The sequence below is a fragment of the Balaenoptera physalus genome, assembly GCF_965194825.1.
Source record: "Balaenoptera physalus genome assembly, chromosome: 7".
Taxonomy (NCBI): domain Eukaryota; kingdom Metazoa; phylum Chordata; class Mammalia; order Artiodactyla; family Balaenopteridae; genus Balaenoptera; species Balaenoptera physalus.
The window spans coordinates 59,201,692-59,222,457 of NC_138886.1; the positions used below are offsets into that span (position 1 = coordinate 59,201,692).

The 20,766-nt window shown below is 37.1% G+C and overlaps 1 protein-coding gene across 3 annotated transcripts in view; it reads right to left on the reverse strand.

Annotated features, from left to right (window-relative positions):
- The window catches only part of PTPRD (protein tyrosine phosphatase receptor type D), a 2,148,784-nt gene that overhangs the window by 818,057 nt on the left and 1,309,961 nt on the right, over positions 1-20,766 (reverse strand). The gene's annotated exons all lie outside the window — the stretch shown is intronic.

Here is a 20,766-nt window from a genome sequence, read left to right on the forward strand (position 1 = left end):
CAGATGAAGCAGCAAGGTAAAAACCCAGCAGACCTAACAAATGAATAGGAAATAGGCAGTCTACTTGAAAAAGAATTCAGAATAATGATAGTAAAGATGATCCAAAATCTTGGAAATAGAATAGAGAAAATACAAGAAACGTTTAACAAGGACCTAGAAGAACTAAAGAGGAAACAAACAATGATGAACAACACAATCAATGAAATTAAAAATTCTCTAGAAGGGATCAATAGCAGAATAACTGAGGCAGAAGAACGGATAAGTGACCTGGAAGACAGAATGGTGGAATTCACTGCTGCGGAACAGAATAAAGAAAAAAGAATGAAAAGAACTGAGGACAGTCTCAGAGACCTCTGGGACAATATTAAATGCACCAACATTCGAATTATAGGGGTCCCAGAAGAAGAAGAGAAAAAGAAAGGGACTGAGAAAATATTTGAAGAGATTATAGTTGAAAACTTCCCTAATATGGGAAAGGAAATAGTTAATCAAGTCCTGGAAGCACACAGAGTCCCATACAGGATAAATCCAAGGAGAAATACGCCAAGACACATATTAATCAAACTATCAAAAATTAAATATAAAGAAAACATATTAAAAGCAGCAAGGGAAAAACAACAAATAACACACAAGGGAATCCCCATAAGGTTAACAGCTGATCTTTCAGCAGAAACTCTGCAAGCCAGAAGGGAGTGGCTGGATATACTTAAAGTGATGAAGGAGAAAAACCTACAACCAAGGTTACTCTACCCAGCAAGGATCTCATTCAGATTTGATGGAGAAATTAAAACCTTTACAGACGAGCAAAAGCTGAGAGAGTTCAGCACCACCAAACCAGCTTTACAACAAATGCTAAAGGAACTTCTCTAGGCAAGCAACACAAGAGAAGGAAAACACCTACAATAATAAACCCAAAACATTTAAGAAAATGGGAATAGGAACATACATATTGATAATTACCTTAAATGTAAATGGATTAAATGCTCCCACCAAAAGACACAGACTGGCTGAATGGATACAAAAACAATACCCATATATATGCTGTCTACAAGAGACCCACTTCAGACCTAGAGACACATACAGGCTGAAAGTGAGGGGATGGAAAAAGATATTCCATGCAAATGGAAATCAAAAGAAAGCTGGAGTAGCAATTCTCGTACCAGACAAAATAGACTTTAAAATAAAGACTATTACAAGAGACAAAGAAGGACACTATATAATGATCAAGGGATCGATCCAAGAGGAAGCTATAACAATTGTAAATATTTATGCACCCAACATAGGAGCACCTCAATACATAAGGCAAATACTAACAGCCATAAAAGGGGAAATCGACAGCAACACAATCATAGTAGGGGACTTTAACACCCCACTTTCACCAATGGACAGATCATCCAAAATGAAAATAAATAAGGAAACACAAGCTTTAAATGATACATTAAACAAGATGGACTTAATGGATATTTATAGGACATTCCACCCAAAAACAACAGAATACACATTTTTCTCAAGTGCTCATGGAACATTCTCCAGGATAGATCATATCTTGGGTCACAAAGCAAGCCTTGGTAAATTTGAGAAAATTGAAATCGTATCAAGTATCTTTTCCGACCACAACGCTATGAGACTAGATATCAATTACAGGAAAAGATCTGTAAAAAATACAAACACATGGAGGCTACACAATACACTACTTAATAACGAAGTGATCACTGAAGAAATCAAAGGGGAAATCAAAAAATACCTAGAAACAAATGACAATGGAGACACGACGACCCAAAACCTATGGGATGCAGCAAAAGTAGTGCTAAGAGGGAAGTTTATAGCAATACAATCCTACATCAAGAAACAGGAAATATCTCGAATAAACAACCTAACCTTGCACCTAAAGCAATTAGAGAAAGAAGAGCAAAAAAACCCCAAAGCTAGCAGAAGGAAAGAAATCATAAAGATCAGATCAGAAATAAATGAAAAAGAAATGAAGGAGACGATAGCAAAGATCAATAAAACTAAAAGCTGGTTCTTTGAGAAGATAAACAAAATGGATAAACCATTAGCCAGATTCATCAAGAGAAAAGGGGAGAAGACTCAAATCAATAGAATTAGAAATGAAAAAGGAGAAGTAACCACTGACACTGCAGAAATACAAACGATCATGAGAGATTACTACAAGCAACTCTATGCCAATAAAATGAACAACCTGGAAGAAATGGACAGATTCTTAGAAATGCACAACCTACCGAGACTGAACCAGGAAGAAATAGAAAATATGAACAGACCAATCACAAGCACTGAAATTGAAACTGTGATTAAAAATCTTCCAACAAACAAAAGCCCAGGACCAGATGGCTTCACAGGCAAATTCTATCAAACATTTAGAGAAGAGCTAACACCTATCTTTCTCAAACTCTTCCAAAATATTGCAGAGGGAGGAACACTCCCCAACTCATTCTACGAGGCCACCATCACCCTGATACCAAAACCAGACAAAGATGTCACAAAGAAAGAAAACTACAGGCCAATATCACTGATGAACACAGATGCAAAAATCCTCAACAAAATACTAGCAAACAGAATCCAACAGCACATTAAAAGGATCATACACCATGATCAAGTGGGGTTTCCCCCAGGAATGCAAGGATTCTTCAATATACACAAATCAATCAACGTGATACATCATATTAACAAATTGAAGGAGAAAAACCATATGATCATATCAATAGATGCAGAGAAAGTTTTCGACAAAATTCAACACCCATTTATGATAAAAGCCCTGCAGAAAGTAGGCATAGAGGGAACCTTCCTCAACATAATAAAGGCCATATATGACAAACCCACAGCCAACATTGTCCTCAATGGTGAAAAACTGAAACCATTTCCACTAAGATCAGGAACAAGACAAGGTTGCCCACTCTCAACACTATTATTCAACATAGTTTTGGAAGTGTTAGCCACAGCAATCAGAGAAGAAAAAGAAATAAAAGGAATCCAAATCGGAAAAGAAGAAGTAAAGCTGTCACTGTTTGCAGATGACATGATACTATACATAGAGAATCCTAAAGATGCTACCAGAAAACTACTAGAGCTAATCAATGAATTCGGTGAAGTAGCAGGATACAAAATTAATACACAGTAATCTCTTGCATTCCTATACACTAATGATGAAAAATCTGAAAGAGAAATTAAGTAAACACTCCCATTTACCACCGCAACAAAAGAATAAAATACATAGGAATAAACCTACCTAAGGAGACAAAAGACCTGTATGCAGAAAACTATAAGACACTGATGAAAGAAATTAAAGATGATAAAAACAAATGGAAAGATATACCATGTTCTTGGATTGGAAGAATCAACATTGTGAAAATGACTCTACTACCCAAAGCAATCTACAGATTCAGTGCAATCCCTATCAAACTACCACTGGCATTTTTCACAGAACTAGAACAAAAAATTTCACAATTTGTATGGGGACACAAAAGACCCCGAATAGCCAAAGCAATCTTGAGAATGAAAAATGGAGCTGGAGGAATCAGGATCCCTGACTTCAGACTATATTACAAAGCTACAGTAATCAAGACAGTTTGGTACTGGCACAAAAACAGAAATATAGATCAATGGAACAGGATAGAAAGCCCAGAGATAAACCCACGCCCCTTTGATAAAGGAGGCAAGCATATACAGTGGAGAAAAGACAGCCTCTTCAATAAGTGGTGCTGGGAAAATTGGACAGGTACATGTAAAAGTATGAAATTAGAACACTCCCTGACACCATACACAAAAATAAACTCAAAATGTATTAAAGACCTAAGTGTAAAGCCAGACACTATCAAACTCTTAGAGGAAAACATAGGCAGAACACTCTATGACATACATCACAGCAAGATCCTTTTTGACCCAGCTCCTAGAGAAATGTAAATTAAAACACAAATAAACAAATGGGACCTAATGAAACTTAAAAGCTTTTGCACAGCAAAGGAAACCATAAACAAGACAAAAAGACAACCCTCAGAATGGGAGAAAATATTTGCAAATGAAGCAACTGACAAAGGATTAATCTCCAAGATTTACAAGCAGCTCATGCAGCTCAATAACAAAAAAACAAACAACCCAATCCAAAAATGGGCAGAAGACCTAAATAGACATTTCTCCAAAGAAGATATACAGATGGCCAACAGACACATGAAAGAATGCTCAACATCATTAATCATTAGAGAAATGCAAATCAAAACTACAATGAGGTATCATCTCACACCGGTCAGAATGGCCATCATCAAAAAATCTACAAACAATAAATGCTGGAGAGGGTGTGGAGGAAAGGGAACACTCTTGCACTGTTGGTGGGCACGTAAATTGATACAGCCACTATGGAGAACAGTATGGAGGTTCCTTAAAAAAGTAAAAATAGAACTACCATACGACCCAGCAATCCCACTACTGGGCATATACCCTGAGAAAACCATAATTCAAAAAGAGTCACGTACCAAAATGTTCATTGCAGCTCTATTTCCAATAGCCAGGACATGGAAGCAACCTAAGTGTCCATCATCGGATGAATGGATAAAGAAGATGTGGCACATATATACAATGGAATATTACTCAGCCATAAAAAGAAATGAAATGGAGGTATTTGTAATGAGGTGGATGGACCTAGAGACTGTCATACAGAGTGAAGTAAGTCAGAAAGAGAAAAACAAATACAGTATGCTAACACATATATATGGAATCTAAGGAAAAAAAAAAAAAAAAGGTCATGAAGAACCTAGTGGCAAGATGGGAATAAAGACACAGACCTACTAAAGAATGGACTTGAGGATATGGGGAGGGGGAGGGGTGAGATGTGACAGAGTGAGAGAGTGGCATGGACATATATACACTACCAAATGTAAAATAGATAGCTAGTGGGAAGCAGCCACATAGCACAGGGAGATCAGCTCGGTGCTTTGTGACCGCCTGGGGGGTTGGGATGGGGAGGGTGGGAGGGAGGGAGATGCGGGAGGGAGGAGATATGGGAACGTGTGTATATGTGTAGCTGATTCACTTTGTTATAAAGCAGAAACTAACACACCATTGTGAAGCAATTATACTTCAATAAAGATGTTTAAAAAAAATTTATAGATATGAACAAGGGTTTCTGAATCTAAGTAACAGTGATCAGTATTTAGGATACTAGGAAGTCAGGTATTTTGGACCGCTTTGATTTTCCCAGATAACAGAAAACTTGATTTGTAGATTAAGGAGAAGCATGAGTTACATTAGACCGTTTCCCTGTAGCCCCAATATAAGCTGACTGTTACATAAATAGCTAACCCAATTCTTGTATTGCTTCTGAAATATTTATCAAAATATGGTCAAAAGAGTGCAGGGACAGTATGAGATGAGGGCTCTCAGGCTATTTTGAGTCATCTGACTCTAAAAAATGAGGGCATGACACCTACACGTTTTCCCATAGCTGTTCAATATCAGGAATCCAGGACAGTGTTTGTTCAGGAAATCAGAGAGTTAATGTTAAATTCTATATAGCAAAGATGAAAAAAAATAGCTGTAAGAAAAAAATTACAAAGTATGTGGGAGAAAGCAAGACAGCAGGTCTCATATGAAAAAATAAACTCTTATGCTGAAAAATTTTCTGCTAGCAACCTTAGGACAATATAATAAGGTTTGAGCCCCACAGAGGGACGCTGCTTAGGTATTAAGCTAACAAGAGACTTGGAAGACAGGTATACTAGCTATTAAAAGGTTTTTCATAGGTGAGTACAATTGTTTTCACATGTTTGAAGTCTACCCTGTTTCAATCCCACCAGGCATTCCTGATGAATACTGCATTTTCCACGGAAGCAACAATTTATAATTTCCTTTTATTCTTGTTTGTTACTAGAAAAGACCCGGTCTCAGGGGGCTTTGATTAAGATGATGAGACAAAGAATGAAACAAATAAGAGTCTGTTAAATGTCTGCCTGAAACCAGAGCTGCACCACTTAATATGAAAGACTCTTCAAAACCAATAATGAAATAATCACCCTTTTTGCAAGACTGATAAGAAAATGAAGGCGAGATGTACATTAGGGGAAACTAATTTACACTGTAGGAGGAAAGAGGAGGAAGAAGAGCAATGACAGAAAATCAACTGTTAATAAATATCAGAGACTGCAGAGAAATCACAAGATAAGCTGTAGCATATGTTCCTCCAGCTAGAATACGGCAATCATTTCTCTGAAGAGAAGCTCCTAGACTTCCCCACCCCCTCCAACAGGCAATCATGTTGCATTTTACATTATTTGAAAAGAGCTTGATTATTTTCCTTTGAAAGAAACCGGATTGATTCACATTTACCTGTCAACAGAATGTTCTATTCCTCTGTTTTGCCTGTCTATTTAAAGGCATATGACCTGACTATGAAATTCCATAGACAAATAGTTCGTCAGATGTAAATATATAATAGTGAGTGAACAGCTCATGTTTTTATGTTTTTCTTTTTGTTAAATTATGCTAAATTAAAATCCACAGCCTGATATATATGACTGATAATTGCAGTAATATGTAGAGATAATGAATATTGCTTTATTCAAGGTCAGATACAATCTTTAAAAATCATATCCAGAGGGAAAAGTTCCACATGAAAATGATAATTATGTTATTTGAAGTCTAGTTTAAAAGGGGAGCAACATAATACGTAATCTCTTCTGGTTTTGTAAAGCTGTATAAACATTTAAATGTTGCTCTATCAAGAAGGGATCGACAAGAGAAATGTGTAAAGACAAACAAGAAGTGGGCAGCTTGTCAACTGACTTATATGGGTTTGATTTTATTTATTGAAGTAGGGTTCTAGGATCCAGAGCCTTAGTGAGACAGTGGTTCTAGAAGCATTTATGTAGCATTTCTAAATATTATACATATATTATATATTATTGAGGGGGATAGGGAACAAAATCCTTCACTGAGCATCTAAAAACTTGGGTTCTAGTATGAGTTCTGTAGCTTATCAAATAGGTATCTTCAGTAAATCAGTGGAACTTTTTTAGCTTTAGTTTTCTCATTCCACCAAATGAAAGATATGAAAGATATAAATAAATCAATAATATTATCAAGGACCAATCTAACACAATGAACCCTATGTATCACAATTATACTACATATTTATATATATTATCTATGTATTTGTATATGTGTATGTGTGCATATAGGTGTATATATGTGTATATATATGTGTATGTTTATATATACACACACACACACACACACACACACACATACAGACTTTTCAAATAAACAAATCATTAGGCTGTCATTGTGACAGCACTCAAAGCTATGAAAACTTTACCCAAAGTCTGAGATAAAGAAAGATAATTCACACTGAAGCTCAATTTCACAATGCTACTCAAGTAATTCACAAAGACATTCAGTTTAAAGTTTGGTTTTGCAAAATGAATCAGAATATTCTGTGTGTGGAATGCAAAGATGATCCTTTGAAAATGGAAGATCTTTGGGTGATTGGAGCTCAGTGTCCATTATCAATAAACTATCAAATTCAACCTAACTACAGGCCTACAGGAAGGCCTATTCCTACCAGGCCAACAGGAAGACATATTTCTAGGAGATTACACAAGAACTATGGCAGCCTCTGTTTCAGTATGTTTCTCAGCGAGTTGATATAATATGAACTTTTGCGGTCTTCAGGTTTTTTATTAAAATATTGTGTTTTTTTTTTTTTCCTCAATTCATCACACAGCTTAAGATCTTTCATGTGAATGGAGCGTTCACCTCCTTCAAAGAGTCTGTAGCATTGTTGCTTTTAGCCAGATATTAGCAGTTTTCCTTAATCATAAACATTATTTAAATGCAAAAAAAAAATGTGTGCACACAAAGATAATTTTTTTACACGGACTATAGATTTTTCACAGTGCTGAGGAACTGAAAGAGCTATAGGCTGTCAAGGGCAAGAGAGAACAATTACCTAAAACAGTGCTGGAAACAGAATTGTGGGCAGGTCATACATTCATCATGACTAATTAAGTAGAAATGTTTCATAAATGCTGATGTTTAGAAATTGTGAGAAAAACATTTTATGCAATCTGAAATTCCATCCTGTACCTAAATTATTTTGGGAAATTATAAGGAAAAATGTTCTACAGTTTGTAGGATAGTCCATGGGACTGAAAGTTGGGGAGGCCAGGAGTCCAGCCCATGTTTGGCCACTTGGCAGCTCTGAGATTTTGGGTGAGGATTTAACATACCTGAACTTTCACATTCTCATGTGGAAAATAAGATAATGGTCTACCTTTAAGAACATCTGCATGGCACTGTATGGTAAAAATCACACGCAATCAGAAAGCTGAATAATTGCTACCACTAACAGTTTAAGGTTTCTTCCTACTGCCTGGGACACAGAGTGAAATTATATCAAACAGTCATGACCCTGATCAAGTGTAAACTTTTGATTCCATCCACCACCCATCTAACCGATCATTCAATATTTATTAAGCACCACTGTAGGCAAGTCACTGGTTGAACTAGAAAATTCAAAAATGAAAAATGTAATATCTCTGCCCTCATGTGCCCTATAGTTTAATGGAGAAGCTTATCTCTTAATACACCAATGCTGTGTTCTTATCCACTTTCTTCTATAAAGCAGTGATTAAGCACATTGGCTCTAAAGTCAGGTCTAGGATTCTAATCCCAACTTTTTAAAGGTGGTGCTATTTTAAGTAAGTATATTTATTTCTCTAAGCCCTATTTTCTTTACTGGCAAACATGTGTACTAAAATAGTACTTAATTCATTGGACTGTTGTGAATATTAAATCACCCACATGAAGCATTTAGCATCGTGCCTGACATGTAATATGTGTTCAATAAAAAAATATTAACTATATTTATTAGCACTTTTTCTTACTCTGATCTTCGTATGCTTCCTCCTAGGAAAGAGAAAACCAACACCTCATATCTAGGAGCCAGCCTGCTCCCATCATTCAGGCCTTGGGGTCCGCCTGGTCCTCACAGCTAAGTCTCAGAATTCTCCTGTCGAACATAAATATTTTCAGAGCACATCAACATCAGACAGTTTCACTCTGTGGCCATGGTGGAGCTAGACAAAAACAAGGCCACTCCATTATCATGTCTGAAAATAGATAAAAACATGAACATTGTGAAAAGTAAAAACTGATCAAACATCCCTCATCCTGGCTCATATGAGTGACTGGACTGTTGCTTCTTTTCCAGTAATAGACTTTGTTTGGTCTTTCCTCCTTCTAGGTAAGATTAAGATACCCAGTTGTAGAGTTACTGGCAGCATTTCATGAAGAGCGAAGCCCCATTTCCTTACACTCTCCTCAAAAGCATTTAACACAAGCCAAAATCCTATCACCCTCTTACTGAAGTTCCCTGTAACTCTCCTTGGTATATGGTCTCCCAGGCTGCAACAAGCAATAAGTCCAGCTCTTCAACTACAGATGTGTTCCTGGAGGTCATCGGCTGGACTGATGGCACACCCATGTGTCATCTCTCTTGCCTCCACATGTCATTATTTTTCTACCCTGTTGCACAAGTCTTTCATTCTACTTTGACTTCTTTTTCCTGGTCTAAAAGCATGCATATAGCTTGGCTCATATTTTTAGTTATAAATCTTGTTTTTCTTATATTTACTTGAGTTCAGTTATTATTTTAATTTCACTTAGATCTGTGGCTTTGTATTTCTTTAATCTTCCATAGTTTCCAGTGGGTGATTTTGGGGCTATAAATACACTTGCAATTAACTGGGTTGAAAACATGCATCATAAAATCGAAGCAAACTTAAAATGTAAATTTTGTTCATTCTTCTACTCTACCCTAAGTATCCAATTAAAATTTCACTGGAAATTAGCTCTCCTGTGGGGAGTTTGTAGCCCTTTATCAAATAGGTTTAAATCATTTTTTTCTTTTGATTTTTCCTTTATCCACTCAGTAAACATGAAACCACTTAGAAGTTAAAGATGTTTTAGGATAAACAAAGCTGCTGGTAGACACATGAGATGTGGAAGCATACCACTTTAGTTTTCTCTTGCTCTGAATAAAGTCAGTCTTGTGAATTTTAGGTAATATCTTCTCCATAAATATTTTTAGTAACTCAGGTTGGAATGCCTAAGATTTTATATTTCAGTGGGATAGTGTTACTGAGGGAAATGGGCCCAAATGCAAACATATGGAGTTAGTTTTAACCTAAACTTAAATTCCTACATGTTCTAAAATAAAAATGAACTGGACAGAAACCTTATTATTCCACTGGCTGAGGGTGTCTAGAAGCAGTGTCTTGTCTTAATGGAAAGCATCTGATTTTCCCCTCTGGATAGATGGCTATACAGTATAGCTTCAAAAGACTGGCGGTAGTGGAGCGAACTCCTTAATTGGTCCCTACCTGAATTCCATTATGTGAGGTCTGCCTTTGATTCTAAGGTGAGGCCTCTGGCTTCCAAATTCATCATAGCTTGGGTGTTTTTTAGAGAACTTCTCAGTCACAGAAGGAGGACACAACTTATGATTAATTATGTATATAACACCAAAGATATCCATTGGACAGCAGATCAAGTGTTATCTAGAAGGTACAGATTGAAAGTTGGCTAAGACTTGAAGGGCTTCACTGACAATGAGTGCAAAAGGAAACACAATCTCATCCTTCTAGGTAAGAAGACAAAGCAGAGGGGATGGTTGGCTGTTGTATCTAGAGTACTTTGCAATATACATAAAACTAAGCTTATCCCTCAAGGAAGGATTCTGGGTGTTGTGCACATATTACTGCTGGGATAGGAATTGACTTTAGAAAACAAGGAAGACCTTTAAGCACATTCCCTTATTCAGGGACCTAGTACAAAACTAGGAAAGGTGAATGTAAACGAGTTAAATGGCATTTGAAAAAAAAATATTTCAGAAATATGCCAAGACTAAAGAATTCCCAAACATTTAAGCTATGCAGGTCAACTTCTTTTTTTTTTTTTTTAAATAAATTTATTTATTTATTTCTGGCTGCTTTGGTTCTTCATTGCTATGTGCTGCTTTCTCTAGTTGCAGTGAGCAGGGGCTGCTATTCGTTGTGGTGCGCAGGCTTCTCATTGTGGTAGCTTCTCTTGTTGCGGAGCACGGGTTCTAGGCGCGCGGCCTTCAGTAGTTGGGGCATATGGGCTCAGTAGTTGTGGCTTGCAGGCTCTAGAGCGCAGGCTCGGTAGTTGTGGCACATGGGTTTAGTTGCTCCACGGCATGTGGGATCTTCCTGGACCAGGGCTCGAACCCGTGTCCCCTGCATTGGCAGGCGGATTCTTTTTTTTTTTTTTAATTATTTATTTATTTTCATTTATTTATTTATGGCTGTGTTGGGTCTTCGTTTCTGCGCGAGGGCTCTCTCCAGCTGCGGCAAGCGGGGGCCATTCTTCATCGCGGTGCGCGGGCCTCTCACTATCACGGCCTCTCTTGTGGCGGAGCACAGGCTCCAGACGCGCAGGCTCAGCTGTCGTGGCTCACGGGCCTAGTTGCTCTGCGGCATGGGGGATCTTCCCAGACCAGGGCTTGAACCTGTATCCCCTGCATTGGCAGGCAGACTCTCAACCACTGTGCAACCAGGGAAGCCCCGGCAGGCGGATTCTTAACCACTGAGCCACCAGGGAAGCCCAGGTCAACTTCTTAAGGTAAAATAATTTAAAATGTAACATAAGGTCTCAAAAATAATTTTATGAAAACAGATGCTAAAGTAGTTTATATACACACACTACATTTATAGGTATGTATGTATGTATTTCTAATCCTAGTGATAAACCTGAATGGCCCTGCTGTGGTCACTGGACTTGGCATTAGAAACTTGCATTCTGATTCCAGCTCTCCTCCTTTTTGCAGTGTGGTCTAGCAAGTCTTTGAACTTCTGACTGAAAATTGGCAATACCTATTTACCTACACGAGGTTGTTATGGGTCCAGTGGCGGGCACAAGATCTGATGACCTAATTAGATCAAAGGGGCAGTTTAACAGGCCATGGTTGAGGAACAGTTTTGACCATCACTGTGTGTGAGCAAGGAAATGAGTGGTCCTGTTCTATCTGGCAGCTATCTTGGGACTAGGAGGGAGGAAACTTGGCAAAAAAGCCGAGGTGAGGAGGAGGATAGAAGGGAGGAATCACTGTGAATTTGAGCAGAAACCATGATATCCTACACGGGGAGTCTTTCTGATCTCTGGACTTCTTGTTACATAAAACAAAGTACTTCCTTATCACTTAATCTAGTATGAAGATAATCCACTTTATTGGTAGTTTCTCCTTACGTTTCCAAAATGAGCACTCTCTCTTCTCTTTATCTGGATCAAGCAGGTATTAAATCTCTGAGAATGAAGACAGTCTATACTTGTTAGATCCATTTATGGGTTAAGCACTAGTTGATATTTTACGTATGTAATCTTATTTAACTTTACAGTCCCCTCACTTTACAAATAAGGGAACCAAAGGCAAAGTTAGTGAAATGATTTGTCTAAGGTACACAGGATTCCAACCAAGACTGTCTGGTTACAGATCTCATTTGTTGTTTTTGTTTCTTTTTTCATTATACCACTGTGCAAAGCGATTGTGAATCTTTATGAAAGATATTCCTATTTGGTAGAGGTCTGCTAAAAATTGATTCTTTAAAAGGTATCAGTATATACCCTGGATAATCACTAATGCTTTTGCAGTGAATAAAATAATGGCTGGATAGTGGTGGCAGTCCCTTACCCTTCTAACCAAAAACTGCAAAAAGCTTCAGAACAAAGAAATTATTAATGTCTGCATAAAACCATCATCGATTACATTCCCCCATGTGGTTTCCTTCTCTATTGTAGAAATTCTTTCCTAATTCAAAAGAAGCTATTATTAAAAAGCTAATCTCCTCTTACATGAAGAACAGTATTTGCTGCAAATATCTCAAAATATGTACTAAACATGGTTTCACTGAAGGGTTAGAATAGCAGGACTATTATCAAGACATAAGGGAAAAAGAATAGAAACCTCTGAATAATATAAGAAAATTCTTATCATGAAAAGTGGCTTATTTAACTACAAACAGTGACATCTTCAAGAAAGCATTCTTCTCTTTTTGTAAACAACATATAAAATTGTCATATTCTACCACACATATGTCAGAAGCAAGAGGAAAACTAAAATAAATGTTGAAAATAGGGAGCATTAAAAAGCAATGCTGAGCTGAGTGGAAGGAAACAGGAAAATAGGAAATGGAAAGAAACTCTTGTGTTAGCATTTGGTGTCAAGGTCCTTCCTATTTTTATTATAGTGAAGAAAAGCATGGAATATGTTTGTCTAGACAACTTATATTTGGTAAAGGTGAGCACAGCAAGCTTCAAAATCAATAGTTCTGCTGATTCTAAGTTTATTTTGCTCGGTCGTCTTAAGAATAATGCAAATATTAACTAGTGTGTTAAGTGTGTAAGGCAATAGGATAGAAAACCCAGTGGTGAATAGAGTACAATATTGGAGGCTTTGTGATTTAAAAAAAAAAAAAACAAAAAAAGCATTGATTTGTTATTATAGGATTATGATTAGGCCCAGATGTCAAACTTCTCTAAGAGACTTATAAAAAAAATCTTTTCAATAAAAACAATTTAAAAATGCCATGATGTTAACAATGCATTTAAAAGGTGAAAATAATGTTCTATTGACAGCAAAATACTATACAAAATAATTCTGACTTATTTAATAATTTAAATAAACTGATTATTTGGATTAATTTTGAGGTGATAATCATAGCACAGTTCTTAAATTATTTTAAGGATAGTCACCAAATTTTTACTCAACATCGACTTGTAGAAAACACAGGTCTGGGAGCTGTGGCACAGAGCAAAAAGACGATAATGAGGAACAGTCTACCTTCAAGGACTTTGTTGAGTATGAAACACTTATAAAAAGAAGCAGAATGTGTTGAATGCACTATGAGAGATGTACACAAATTTTTGGTGGATTCTGGTGCAAGAGGTGCTCATTTTCAATTGGAAGGTGAGAAAAGGCCCCATGGTAGTGATGGCATCTGGACGAACTTTGGATAGTGTGCTGCAGAAGGACATGCAGATGTTGGGAACATGCTAGCAGAGAGACCAGGGCTCAGAAATCCCAGTTTTCCAGCAAGAGTAATTAACATTGGTGGAATCTCTTCACTCTACTGAATTTGTACTCTATTGCAACACGGATCTTATTGTTTGATCCACTGCTCTCTTCCATTTCTACAGATTACTGACAAGGTTTGATGTAAGCTGGTTAGACATTAATTATATACTTCCCTTTAACACCCCTATGTATTTAAAAGCTTTCCATTTTCTTCTGGACATCTTTAGTATTGGGTAGAAGAGATTAAAGCTATCCTTAATAGCTGTTTTTCAGTCTTCTACTACTGTTAAACCAAGATGAAAATTTTTCTTAACACAAAATTCCCCAAAGAAAACTATCACAAGTTACTAAATCCAGACTTTGAGGAAGCCACATTATATCAGATCCAAGTTTGATCAAGTTTCCTCTTTTATCAGAATCCTGTCTAATTGGGGAGGAAAGCCTGGTATATCATTAGCTGTTGCCTTGAGACTTCAGTCTTACAGGTGTGAAGTAGCAGCATGACTGGCATGTGTATAGATGCAATAAGCTCCGAAAAAGTGATCATCTGAACTGCAGCCCATATCATGACCTTCTCAGAAAGACAGGCTCAGTTAGCACAGAGCACAACTGCACACACAGGGACTTTATGGCCCCTCTGGTCTTGACCTTTGAAGACTGGCTTTCTTACCTCTATTTAATTGAGTCCTTTTCTGACTCTTCTTTCATGTGCCCCTTAAATTTTGATGTTTCTTCACATCTCCCATCTTCATCCTCCTCTTGAGACCTAGACATCTGTTTCCAGCTGCCTACCTGCCATCTCAATCTAGAAACAACAATCATATTAACAGCTATGAACTACTGAGAACATACTATGTGCTAGGTACTGCCTGGGCACTTTAGGTATTTCATCCAGTTTAAACTTCAAAGACTTCTGAAAAATCAGATTTTTTTTCTCTTTTATCTGAAACTTAGAAAGGCTCGGTCATGCACTCAAGGTCACACAGCTGGTATATGGTAAAACTTGGATGTGAGTCTATTCTAAAACCTGATCCACTGAAACCCATGCATTTTCCATTATGCTTTACCATACCTCCCACAGGAATTTCAGTGTCTCTCTGTTTTTCACATCATTACCATCTATCAATTTTCTCAAACTAGAAAACTTGAAATTATTTCTTCCTATCCCTCTATAAGTCATTAATTCAGTCTCTTAAATATCATTTTAACCCTCCTCTCGATCTCACTGTTACAGTAAGGTTCTTATTCAATCTTTCCTGAGCTAATACAAAAGCCTTTCAGCCATTTTTCCTATCCTCAAACTTTCCTCCCTTTAATCCATTCTCTCCACCTCTGCCACAGTCATATCCCCCAAAGTATCCAAATTGGATTACAGGTAATTTACACTTTCTTCTTTGCATGTTTTTTTTTTTTTTTTTTTTCAGTTTCTGATGTATCAAGCACGTGTTTTTACAAACTCAAACAAATTATGCTTTAAAACACAGAAGAAGGTCCTTCAATTTTTATATGGAAGAAAATGACTGTTTCAGAGAAGTGCTCTAGAAAGATCAATTTGGCAGTAGAGTAAAAGAGGGATTGGAAAAAGAAGAAAATGAAGCTATAGAACCTGGCTTTCTCTGTTCAGTAAACTCTTCGTCTTTACAGTGTGGATAAAGACAGGGGCGATACGTCTCTGATTTGGGGAGCAGATTAAATTGGGAAAACTGAGAATTTTGCCCTGAGCGATCCAGTGCCTTTCTAGGTCAACTCAGACTAATACTGGTTACATTACTGCTAAAATTAATGCTGTACACCAGGGAACAGATGTGAGTTCATCATGTGAGTTCAAGAATTGGGACCTCTGATTTCTAATACAGCCTGATACCCTCTTTAGCTTTGGGGAATTGAGTGGTAAATCTGTTTTGCAGAAACGTGGTTAGTAAATATGCACAGGCCCTGTTTCATTAGTTAATATGCCGGATGCTTCCAGTGACCACATTTTTCACTGCAAGCATGTCTCTCTATAAACAGTTGCTATATTTTTTCCTCCTTCTTTGGAGTTCTCTTAATTATCATCACAAAATCAAATTCATAAATTTATTGATAGTGCTAATATGCTATTAAAACTTTGTCAGCTAGTGTAATCCATTTATGTTTGGACAAAGCCTAGTTTAGACACTTTAGAAAGTTTCCAGAATTCCCTGGTGGTGTAGTGGTTAAGAATCCGCCTGCCAATGCAGGGGACACGGGTTCGATCCCTGGTCCGGGAAGATCCCACTTGCCATGGAGCAACTAAGCCCGTGCGCCACAACTGCTGAGCCTGTGTTCTAGAGCCCGTGAGCCACAACTACTGAGCCCGTGCACCACAACTACTAAAGCCCACGCGCCTAGAGCCTGTGCTCTGCAACAAGAGAAGCCACCGCAATGAGAAGCCCGCGCACCGCAACGAAGAGTAGTCCCTGTTCGCTGCAGCTAGAGAAAAGCCCGCACACAGTAAAGAAGAACCAATGCAGCCAAAAAAAATAATAAATAAATAAAATTAAAAAAAAATAGTTTCCTCACTCCTAAGCATTATTGGGAACTCAAGTTCTGTAGGCAATACTCACAAACCCCTTTATTCCAGCTATAGAGTAGGTACACCCTACATAGATCTGGCTCAATTTTGATAAAATGTACAGATGAATTGTTTAGATTGTACATATTTATGCAAGATATTGCAATCAAATATTAAATCAGCCAATTAGAAGGCGGTTCTAAATTGATGGCTTTGAAAAGTTGGAAAAAGCATAAATAGTCAATGTAGTTTTGGCCCTGTTGCAGCTTTGTGAACATGGATTTGGACATGGATTACCTGGAAACTGTGCCTATATATATATATACATACATGTATATATTCATATATATGAAGAACCAAAAAAATCTTCAAGAACCATTATTATTATAAAACAATATACAGAACTAGGAATTTCAGCGTTCATAAAATGACTTATTGTTCTTGGAGGAGCATGTTAGGATATACACCCTAAAGTATCTGTGGCATTTAATAAAAGGTGCAGTGTGTGGCTATTACAGAATGCAAATTAATTCAGAGTAGCTTTGCAGATCTCTAGGGGTGGTAATTTAGTCTAATGGGAACTTAATAACTCATATTAAACACATTACTAATCTGATGCTTTGCTTACAGTAAATTAGAACCAGTGAAATTATAAATCACTTATTAAAGAAAAAAAGAGTATCTTCTTGAATTGAATTTGAATCTTCTCTTAACTAAGAAACAGCAGGTAGGAAGAATTCTTGTTGTTTCCAAATGAATTCCAATCAAGTTTCATATTCATGTTAGAACACTAAGTAAACATGTCTAATTCAGACAACTGAAACCAGTGCCTCTCATGTAATCACATAATACTGTAAATATCAACTAGGTTCTTTACCAGTTCATATTGGACTATACACTGATCTCCCTTCTCTTGATGAGTGGGGATCATGTGTGTTTAATTCTAAGTACTTAGTGATACATTGCTCAGGATTCATGCTCAGTTACTTCTAATAATGATAATAAAAATAATAATGATAATGATGATGATTATGGTACAAAAAAATCTATAAAGGTATTCCAAAATTTAGATTCTGTATAAAACATCCTTCCATAGAATTCTATAAAACAAAGCATCATTAAGAGATTTTTCTTTTCTTTGCATTATCCAAGGTGACACTGACCACAGTTTTCCTAAAACCAAGTATTCATTTTTATGCCTTTCTTATAGGCTTTAGTTTTTGTCATTACGCTAGTTTGCAGTTATTTCTGCCTGATGTAATTGCAAAGTCAATAAAATATAACTTTATATTCATCTGTTCTTTTATTCCTTCATTCACTCATGTATAAGAAATTTACAGAGTTCCTACTTTGTGCCAGGCACTATTCCAGAAGCTTCAGACACAGCAGTGAACTAGACAAAGTTCATGTCCTCATGGTTACCCTCCAGTGGGGGAAGCAAACAACACAATAAAAAAATCATTATGCCAGTTGGTTCTAAGTGTCTCGAAGGGAAGAGCATGATAAAGGGGAGTAGTGAGTGTAGCAGAGTACAGGCTTATTATTTTCAGGGGCAGGGAGCTTTCATGAAAGTACTTAGGGATGTGGAACATTACAAGCACAAATTAAAAGAAAATGAGAGGGTGAGCCATGGAGATACCTTGGGAGAAAAGCATTCCAGTTACAGGGGTTGGCAAAGGTTAAAAGGCTTGTGGCTAGCATAAGATGAGTTTGCTCAAAGGACAACAAGAGACCAGTGTTGCTGAAACTGAGTGCTAGGGAAGGAAGCAGGAGCTAGGGAGTGATAGAAGATGGTGGACCAGATGACACATAGCTTTACAGAGCATTCAAAGGACTTTTGATTTTATGAGGGGGGGACACTGGAGACTTGTGAGCAGAGGAAGGGCATGATCTTACGTGTTTTTAAAGGGACACTCTGGCAAGTATGTGAAGACCATACTGGGGATAGGGGAGGGAGATGCAAAAGAGATCCACAGGGAGGCTATTGCAATAATCCAGCTGTGAGATAACAGCTCAGATCAGAGTTGAACAGATTTGAAGAGAAGTAGTAAGATTTGGGATATATTATGAAAGTAGAATCAACCGAGATTGTTGATGGAATCACTGTGCAAACTGAAAATGAGGACAGTCAAGGATGACTCTAAGCTTCTTGGCCTGAAAAACCTAGAATGATGGAGCTGCTTTACTGAGTGGGGGAAGACTAGAGAGAAGATTTAGCATGTGGTGAGAAATCAGGATTTCCATCTTGAACTTGTTAAATTTTAGATGCATAATAGATAACCATGTGAAGATGTGGAGTAGAGAGTTGGACACAGCAATCTTGAGTTTCATGTAGAAGTCAGTGCTGGGGATATTAATTTTGGAGGTGTCAGTAAATAGATTATATTTTCCTAAAATATAAAGAGCTCCTAAAATTAGAAAAAAAAATCCTACAGAAAAATGGTTTAGAGAAATAAACAGTTCACAGAAAAAGAAATGCAAATGGCTCTTTACCATATGTAAGGATGTTTGAATCTTGCTCATAATAAGGAATATACACTAAAGCTATTAGATGGACAAAAATTCAAAAGTTTGACACCATATGATGTTGGTGGAACTTTGTGAAGATTTGCTTTGTAGAGAGATGGTCTCTGTTACATTGCTGGGGGGAATGCAAAATGTTACAACTACTATTCAGGAAAATTTGGCAACATCTAGCCAAACTGACCCAGAAATCCCAATTCTAGAACTCTATCCCAAAAGTACACTGGCAGAAATATCTAACGGTACATACACAAAGTTATTCATTGTAAGAGTATTTGTAATAGCAAACTACTTGAAACAACTCAAATGTCCATCAGTAGCAGACTGGTAGAATAAATTACGGTGTGTCCATGTAATGGAGAGCTATGTAACTGTGAAAGGAATGAGGGATATCTCTATATACTGCTATGGAGTAATCTTCATGGTATACTGTTGAGTGAAAAAGGGAAGGAAGAGACAAGTACATTGCGTGCTATTAAGAATTTCATGTTCTTAGCAATGTTCTTTATTGCTTAAAATATTCTATTAGCACATATGTAGAAGAAAAAAATTAAATTAACAACTACTATAAAATTATTGCCAAAGACTAAGGAAAATCATAGTAATTTCACTAGTACACAGGGAATGTCCCCTGCCACCTGTAGACTTCCTTGTGATTTTTCCCCATAGGCTGAAACAGTTATTTTATGCTAGTTCTTTTTTTTTTTCCAGCCATCCTTTATATTTTCCTATTTTGCCTTCCCATGATTTAGTTTGTTTGTTTACAATTTGTGATTTTAAATCTATCAATGGTATATTCCTGCAATAGTACTTGGGTCAAATCAATTGAGCAGCAAAGCAAATGCTTATTTTAAGTGCTTACTAGCTCATTCCATTTTAAAAATGCCCTACATAGCCAATCAATAGAAAGTTGGGAGAAAAATGTAGAGGGAGCAAGAAATCTGGCATGTTGAGATAGAAGTATTTTGCAGACATAGACACACAGATGAGCTCTGTGTACTGTGTATTGATATGAATACTGCACTCCATATCAATCCTACTAAGAGAGCAGTTGGTGTGTCACTCTTGTGTGATGCAATCTTTCAACTGTTACAGTCTGACCTAGTTTCTCCTTTGCTTTTAGGGAGTGGATGTGGTAAAAAGAACACTGGAGCAGGAGCTAGGTCTGGCTTTCCTCCTGTACCATGTATCTTGATATAAGTCACTTGGCCTTTGCCTTTGAATTCTCACCTCTAAAATGAGGGATGAGCCTGGACATCTGTAAGATTCCATAGGCTCTAACTTCTGAGAGTGTGACCTATCTTTTTAGGTCAGGTTAAGAGTAAGATGCTGATTAAAATTTTAACTATTATTACACAATTATTTATTCAATGAAGATAAAATAATCACACAAAATCCCAAAGTAGGCTCTTAAGTGAAAATTCTAAAACTTATTTTCTCAAGATGGTTTAATAAACTACTGTACACAGTGGTTCAAGATTCTGTTAGAGATCTTAATACAGAGGAATAACTTTATTTCTTTAGCTGAACTCATTAACTGAGAGAAGGAAATAAGTATCATTAACTAGGAAGCAGCTGGTAGGGGTATGGGGGAGTCTGAGAAACCTGGCGC